Raw genomic sequence first — 8,336 nt, 5'->3', positions numbered from 1 at the left:
TCCTCTCTCTCTCTCGTTCTTCTCCTTTTCCTCCGTTGTAACCCACGCTTTCCCTTGGCCTATAAAAGGGAAAGCAGGGTGCCCCATGAAGGAGATCGACCCATCAAGACCCGATCGGATCTAGATCTGCACAAGAGCATGACATGAACACACGGCTGAGCAGCGATCGAGCTCTCAGCACCTGTTCACCCCTTCCACCAGAGACTTGGGATCATTTCCCTCTCTCGCCCATTTGTAACCCCAACTACAAACTTTCAGTGCTAGTAACACGAGCAGCAGCGACGAACTAGACGTAGGACTTTCTGTCCGAACTAGTATAAACCTCGTGTCCTCTAAAGCACACCATCCGAGCTAAACACGCAATACTAGAAATTTACTCATCGGTGGTAACTCAAAACACCGACACTTCTCTCTGTCCAGTGGTTACATTTATAGATATATATAAGCTATCCCAATGCTCCCTGCTTCCATTCAGTCGGTTAATTTTGACAGGGTGCTTTGGTTTTAAGATCTAGTTCTATGCTTTACAAGTTCACTTCGCAGTAATGTAAATGAGGTATCTCACTGACAAATAGTTCCTCAGTTACTTTGCTTACTGAAAGTATATCTATTAGCATGAAATTTCATCCTATGCCGAGGGCACACGAGCAAGCCGAAAGGGTCCGCTCGATGGAGCTAGAGATCCGCCTAGCTTTAGCATAGGAGTGGTCGATCTTGCGCACTCCTCCCAAGACGTGCCAGTCAATTTAACCCTACAATTAACCGGATCGATGCAGTCGTACTCGCTGAAGAACTCACTGAGATCTACTCTACTCCAACTCCTAAGGGGTGGCTGGAGCCAAAAAAAGTAGATAACTTGTATTGGATTGATTGTGTGTCTTGCTACAATAGCCGGGGGTTTATATTTATACCCTGGGCTGATAAGAGTCCTAAACGAACATGACTAGATAACAAAAAGAAATATAGATACATGGACTCTAACTTTCCTTATGCAGAGTCCTTGCTGATGAAGCTTCTTTGTTTGATACATGTCCTTGTTTCTTTCATCCTGATATGCACCTGGACGCCATGTCTCTCTTAAATATATTAAATAATATTTCTTGTCTGGCCCGTAAATATCCCTTAGTTAGGAGACTTTTTGCTTTTGACATCATCGGCCGATCTCTTCCTCTCCAGGATAAGCTTACCAAATTTTGGTGTAAACACAGGCCCCCTAGTTCGAAGTATGAATTTTCATGCTTCGAACTATTTTGATCCAATAATCTCCTTTCCCGAGTCAACGACATCTGATTGCAATACTTGGCTTTGATGACTTACTTGTGTTGACTGTTCATCTGCTTTAGCCGATTAAGAGCTAGCCCTCGAGTTTATAACTATAATCGGCTATCAAATCACTGGTAAGGAGCTGAAGAATTCACCAGTAGCAATATTACATTATTCCAAGCCTCACCTATACATGTGAACTTTGAAGTGTCTATCACGCCATCTTGGGTGGTTGGCGAATGGAACAGATTAGAATCCAGTCATCCTCACTTCTCTTGCTCAGAAAACTTGGGTTTTTGAAAGATTTTTAAACTAAAACATAGCTTTGCTCCCCAAATGATTCTCTCAGATCGCTCAACATGCATAGTTCCTCACCAAGACATTGTTTCGTCTCTATTTACCCTACTTCTAAAAAGCTTATGTGGAGTTTGGGTAGGGACAAAGTATGTAGCATACTTACCTTGTGTATCATAAAGTCAAACCCTAGATCCTAGGAGAGAAGTGTCATACTCTTAGATCAAGATGTGCATGTGTGTGGAATGTTTAGTGGTAACCTAATTCTACTATGCTCTCTGAAATATATTTCTCCCTTGTGGAATATTTTTGCGAGAACATGGGTTATCTTTATTCTCATCTCCTTTTCTTTTTCCCTTTCTTTTTTTTACTTTGGACCTCTTTGGTGTCCATCTTTTTACATTTTTGCATAACCCATGTCTCTTTTTACAACAACTTTTGAGAGAAATATTATCAAGAACTTGGAGCATTTATTCCGATAAAACCTAGCAAACATATTTTTTTGTCTTCTCCTAGTGTAGGAGCAGAACATTTTGAGGTGGATGAAAAACATGTTTTTGCGTACTTCTAGTGTAGAAGCAGCACACATATGTAGCGTGTACGTGATCTTGATCTTGGGAGCATGATAAATCTCTTAACAAGGGTCAACAAGACTTGACAAAACTCAACACAAAGTAAGCAGCCTATGTGGAAGGCTTTTTGATGATAACATATGGCATTGGTAGGAAATTCAATATCATCGAGGAGACAAGCTATTGATTTTGAATTTTTGTAAGAAAATTTCCCAAGTACTTTGCAAAAAGACACAAGGTTCCCCTCATCATACCATATCTCATTCATCAACTACTTAGATGGCATGCTTTCCCTATGATAAATTGTTCACAAGTGATAGGAAAAGCAAGGAATAAAGAAAATATACCTCATATCTGCATCCATGTACCTCCAGCCTAAGTCTGGTTACCTCAGAGCGCTTTGCGGCCTGCTTGGTGACTTTTGTCAACTTGTGGTCAGAAGTGGCACCGGACTAAGCAAAACGGACAAATCATGACGTATGGTGGCCTGGAGCAGTATCTAATCACTGTTGGATGAATAAATAGGTTAGAATCAACCTTGAAGTCTTTGATTAAAATATTCAGCCGATGCGACTCTAAGTTCCCATTTTCAATGATGTCTGATCTTCATCGACTTTTTAGAAATAAATAATTCTTTGATTTGAAAAGCAGGGTTTTGAACTAGCAGCCGATTTTCTTCGGGGAAGGTCATTAGTTCAGATACTTTACCAGAGGAATATGCTTTAAAATTTATCCCTTTCCCTACTGTTGTTTGTAATTTCTCTGTAGATGCAAGAACACGTAACAGAACCTTCAATTTGCCTTCCATGAGATGACCAGCACAGCTCTTGAGTCAAGTGTTGTGATAGATTTATATGTGTCAAACTCAGTAAACGTAATCGGTGTTGGGCCTAATTCATTGACAGAAACAGAAATAATCGGCTTCGAGGCTGGATGCTCTATGAATCATGTGCAGGTGAGCTAACCCCTACCAATTTCTATATATCTGTTGCTGCATCTTCTGGTCTAGGTAGGAGGAGTACTCGTGCCTTGGCACATCCACGTCGGCATTGTAGATAATAAAGCCGAACTGGTTGAGCTCCAACTAATGTAGCCATGCACATGTACAGTGCCTTGGTTCTTGATGACCATATTTAAAATATACTTCGGGCACTCAGAGCCGATACCTTGGCGCTTAACCTAGACAAGTATTTACAGGATCTTGATGAGCCATTTGAGGAATACCAGGCACCCCGATTGTAGCCACATTGACGCTGGCAATAAAGCAGCTAAGCATCAATGTGACATAGTCACTGGCAAGACCCAAGGTGCCAGAGAATAAGAATGCAGCTACAACGATGATGGCAAACCAACAGCCGTTTCAATGAGATGTTCACCCCATAAAGGAGTCAGTGAGCGAATGGTTGAGAATGCCCATGAGGATCTCTATCCCTACATTGCCTAGAAAGAGAATTTTGGTTGTCTTTTCCTTTTCTATCAGGAAACCATCATCTTTATGCTCTTGTCGATCGCTATTGATAGGTTGCATCAGCACTTTTCAAACCAAAGGTTAAACGATCGAACGGTCCAGGCCAAGCATCTCATTAAGCGAAACAAAACTTCATTTAATAGATTTATCAACTCTAGATTGCACTTATGATTCGACTCAGCGTTCACAAACATCGGCCTAAGCCTATCTCCAAGACCAATGCTTACTCTCCTTAATCCAACGGCCGACGCGAAGCCATGATTATTTATCAAAACAAACTCTCAGAGCCGATGGCTTGGATCGGCTGTTGGCCTTCGTTACTGATCTTATGAAGCCTCCTTCCCACAACTTGCCAGAAAAGCATTTGAAGTCTCCTAGTTCCCAAAAGACTGGATCAACTGTTGCGATACTCACAGACTCATCAGCGCGAACCAGCTTGACATCATCTCCATGCCATTGAATCAAACACTGATGCATGGTCGATGGTACACAATAGTTTGCTTGAATCCAATCACGACTAAGGAGTAAACTATATGACCCTTTTCCATCGATGACGAAGAACGTGGTAAGTAGAGTCTTACTCCCGATTGTTAGTTCCACGTTCATTGCCCCCCGAGTCTTAGACGCATTACCTCCAAAGTCCTTAAGCATCATGTTGATCTCAATTAGATCTCATGGTCCCTTGCCAAGTTTACGAAAAGTGGTGTAAGGCATGAGATTGATAGAAGCACCTCCGTCCACCAACATTTTGTTCATTGGCTTCCCATCAACAAAACCTTTCAAATATAAAGCCTTTAAGTGCCGATGCTTGACTGGTTTATCAAATATAGCCTGATGTATAACTGTCATCTTGGCAACTATCCCCTCATACTCTGATTCATCAAAATCCAAGTAAACTTCTTGATCTGCTGGAGCTCTGAACTCTGATGGCAACATAAAAGCTATTTGAATATTAGCCGATGGTTGCCTTCATTGGTTGTTTGCTTAGCACGCCATACTCGAGGTTTACCAGATGCCTAAGCCTGTTCCAACTCTATGTTCCTTAGGCATTGCACCCTTCTCTTATGGCTTCTTGTCAAACCTCCTAGACACCATTGGCCTTCCTGCCAGACATATTCACTCTTATTGCCTTCTTCTTTATAATCAGCCTAGTCTTGATCCACAACTCGTTTTCCAAGCCAATCATAAACACTTTTATTTTTTAAGCGCCGACCCATATTATTATGATGATATGCACCTTGAGCATGGATAGACCGGCGGTTGGTTTGAGATTGCCTAAACTCCCAATATTGATTGCTGCATTCTGGACAATCATGTATGGTAGGTAACTTCAAACCTTCATTCTAGCAATGTCTGAAGAAAGGACAATTCCAATGTGATTCGTCTTGTTTTCTTTCATACCTTTCTTTTTCCAGTTGACGCTGGTACTCTTGATCCTTTAACCAACGCTGATAATCCTTTTCCTTCTACCGTTGCCATTTATTCAACAGAATTCAAGATGTAACCCGTGGCTTTGTCGCCCCTACTTTTGACGTTTCCCCCTGCTCATATCGGCTCTTTTGCTTATCGCGATGTCTTTTAATTTCCCTGTATTTGTCGACTGATATTTGCATCTACTATTCCAGCTTCTATTAATTTGGTTGATGTTAGGACCTTAGTCTTTCCTTTGAGCAGCCTAGCATCAACCATATTTTGATCTTTTAGGAAAGGATTATCATCAACTTTTATTTTCCGAGGCGTATCAAATTTGAGCCTTCCTTGCTAAATAGCCCTGTGTATATGCTGCCGGAAAATTCTGCATTCATTAGTGGAATGAGAAGTGGCGTTATGGAACTTGCAGAACTTCTTATTCTTCAATTGATCAGGGGGCAACATAACATGATTATCGGATAACTTGATATGTCCCTTCTCAAGTAAGAAATCGAAGAGCTTGTCTGATTTTGTGACATCAAAGTCATAGCTCTCCTCGACTCCTCTTCCCAAGGATTTGGCACCATTACTGTCTTTTTGCCCCAATTCCATTCAGCCACAGCAACCTCTTCTTCTTCTTCCTCATAGCCATCATCGACTGAGTATGGATTATAAGTTTCGGCCACTGTGGTACTCTTCTGGAATCGAGTGTCCCTGCTCATGCTCTAGAATTGGCTATTGAGCGCTGCCACTTGTTGAGCCAATTGACCAAAGTTATCAAATTCTTGTCCCAGCAGCTTTTCTTTTCACATTGGCAGCATTCCTTGAACAGCTAAAGCAACTAGCTGATCATCAGCCAAGTTTAATGAGAAGCACAAGTTCCTAGTCTCTCAGAACCTCTAAAGAAACTCATTGCCCGATTCATTAGTCTTCTGCCTTATAGTTGTCAGATCGGTAATCTTCTTTTTTCCAGTCCCAGTATAAAAATATGTATGAAATTTCTTTTCTAGATCAGCCCAATTGGCAAAGTTGACTGGCAGTGATGAAAACCAAGTGAAGGCTGGCCCTGACAGGGATAAGAAGAAGAAGAAACGAACTCGATGGGCCTCCTCAACTGATGCCTTGCCCAATTGTGTAAGATACAGACTGACATGTTCTATCATGCTCGTACTGTCTTGGCCAGTGAACTTAGCAAACTCTGGACGCCTATAATTTGCAGGAAGAGCAACCAAATTATGCCATTCTAGATATGGGCGTTTGTATGAAAAGGTCAGCCCTTTTGGCTTCAGACCGAATTGATTCTTCATCATCTCGGTCACCTTTAGCAACAACTCGTCAACATGTGAATTTGAATTTCCCTGCACCTGCTGACCTAGCTATGGATTGAAAGCCCATGTGCCTTGATACCCTGGATTTGGAATCATATGAAGGGTGTTATAATCGGTGCCATAATGATACCCTAAGAGAATCTCTATTTGTTGGGTCCTTTGCTGGCTTGCTGCTTGAAGTCTCTGATTATAGACATGAGGATCTATATCTCTACGGATCCTTTAAATTGATGGTGCTATTTTTTGAGCCAACGATGGCATGTGGCCTGATGTGCCAAAATTGATCATCTAGTTCTGACCTTGTCCCGCCAGCTGTTGCACATGCTGTACTGACAGTCTAGGATTATACTGTATTTGATTCATAGTAGTTCTTTGAGCTTGTTCAGATGAACCATGAACTGCCTAGACATCATCATTACCAGCTGGTGCTGCTTCTTGATGGCTGGTACCGACTTGATTAATCCCTTGGGTCGCCAGATGTAGAATGTTATAATAAGCCAGCCCAACTTGACCAACTAGAAACCCATGAGCTGCCTCTTTCATGGCATTGTGGAATGTGTCCAAGAAAGCTTCATTATGGCTTGATATGGCATCACAAACAGATTTGTCTACAACTTCCGTAAAGAAACGTCTGTCTTCAGCTTTAACTGTATCTGTCTGCCCATGTAATAGAACTCTTGGTAGTGGATATTTCTGAATAATTGTGTTGTCGCGTGTTTTGGTGTAGGACAACAAACACTTGTTCTAAAATTCTTCTATAGCTTTGCTGATGACACCTTTATCTCCATCAGGTAGATCTTCATGATGTACCATAAGGATGTCGTTGTTGTGAACTGCCATGACGATTGTGGGGTCCCACCAGGTGTGCCAAAAATGTGTGTCAGCACAAAATTCTATCCTGTGCTAAGGGCACATGAGCAAGCCCGAAGGGTCCGCTCGATGGAGCTGGAGATCCATCTAGCTTCAACACATGGGTGATCGATCCTGCGCACTCCTCCCGAGACGTGCTAGTTAATTTGACCCTGCAATTGATAATGAGAGAAAGTTTATCAGTAATTTAGGGCGAAACATGCCGATGTTGCCAGACAGTCTCGAATGTGCGGCTCTAAGAGCCGATATGAAAGGAGATCGACTAAATAGTCGATTCTGGCATATTTATAAGAATAAAACAGTTAAAGCTCATAGGGTTGTGTAAGAAGAATCGGTAATCATTCAGGATGAATATCATTATTTAGACAAATATCGGTCAATGGCAAAAGGATGTCAGCAATGATTAATTTATGCTAAGCCAATGACTGCAAGTAAATGAACCCCTTTTTATATAAAAGAAATAGCTCATCACCATTCAACCATTTAATAAAAATAAGTCCAATAAACATATTAGATCTCATCTATCGCTATGACCAATGGGGCATGAGGCAGAATCATGCAGGCCGTAGAAACAATAATAAACTCGATGACCCTAACTTATCACTAATATCAGTGGGGCATGAGGCAGAATCATGTAGGCTGTAATACAATAATAAGATCATGGGGCTAACACATCTTTCAATATATCCCTACTTCAATGATCTCATGATGTGAATTATTCATGAAAGCACTCGATATCGGCTAAAACAGCCGATTCAGGCATAGCGCACTGTTAAGGTCGTGCTCTCTCAGAAACAGATCTACCAAATAATGATCCCCACTCCATGGTGTTAACAGTGGGGTGTGAGGTAGAATCACACAGGCCATGATAACAGGTCATGGAACAGTTTTCGCTAGCTAATAGATCTATTCAAGATCAAACATGCCTTAACCGCACGCTATGCATGATCAAGATTGGTATAAAACAATCAATAAAACATAATTCATCATTTAAAGTAAATATTAGATCAGTTTAGATTAACAAACGATGGGTTAAACAAGATATGAGACCGATCTAGATCAATCCCAACCAGGCGAAGTGATATTGCTGTAATTAAATAAATAATGGAAGCAATAAGCAATATTGATAAC

This window comes from Miscanthus floridulus, chromosome 7 (genome assembly GCF_019320115.1).
Source record: "Miscanthus floridulus cultivar M001 chromosome 7, ASM1932011v1, whole genome shotgun sequence".
NCBI classification, from domain to species: domain Eukaryota; kingdom Viridiplantae; phylum Streptophyta; class Magnoliopsida; order Poales; family Poaceae; genus Miscanthus; species Miscanthus floridulus.
This window is presented reverse-complemented; position numbering follows the sequence as displayed.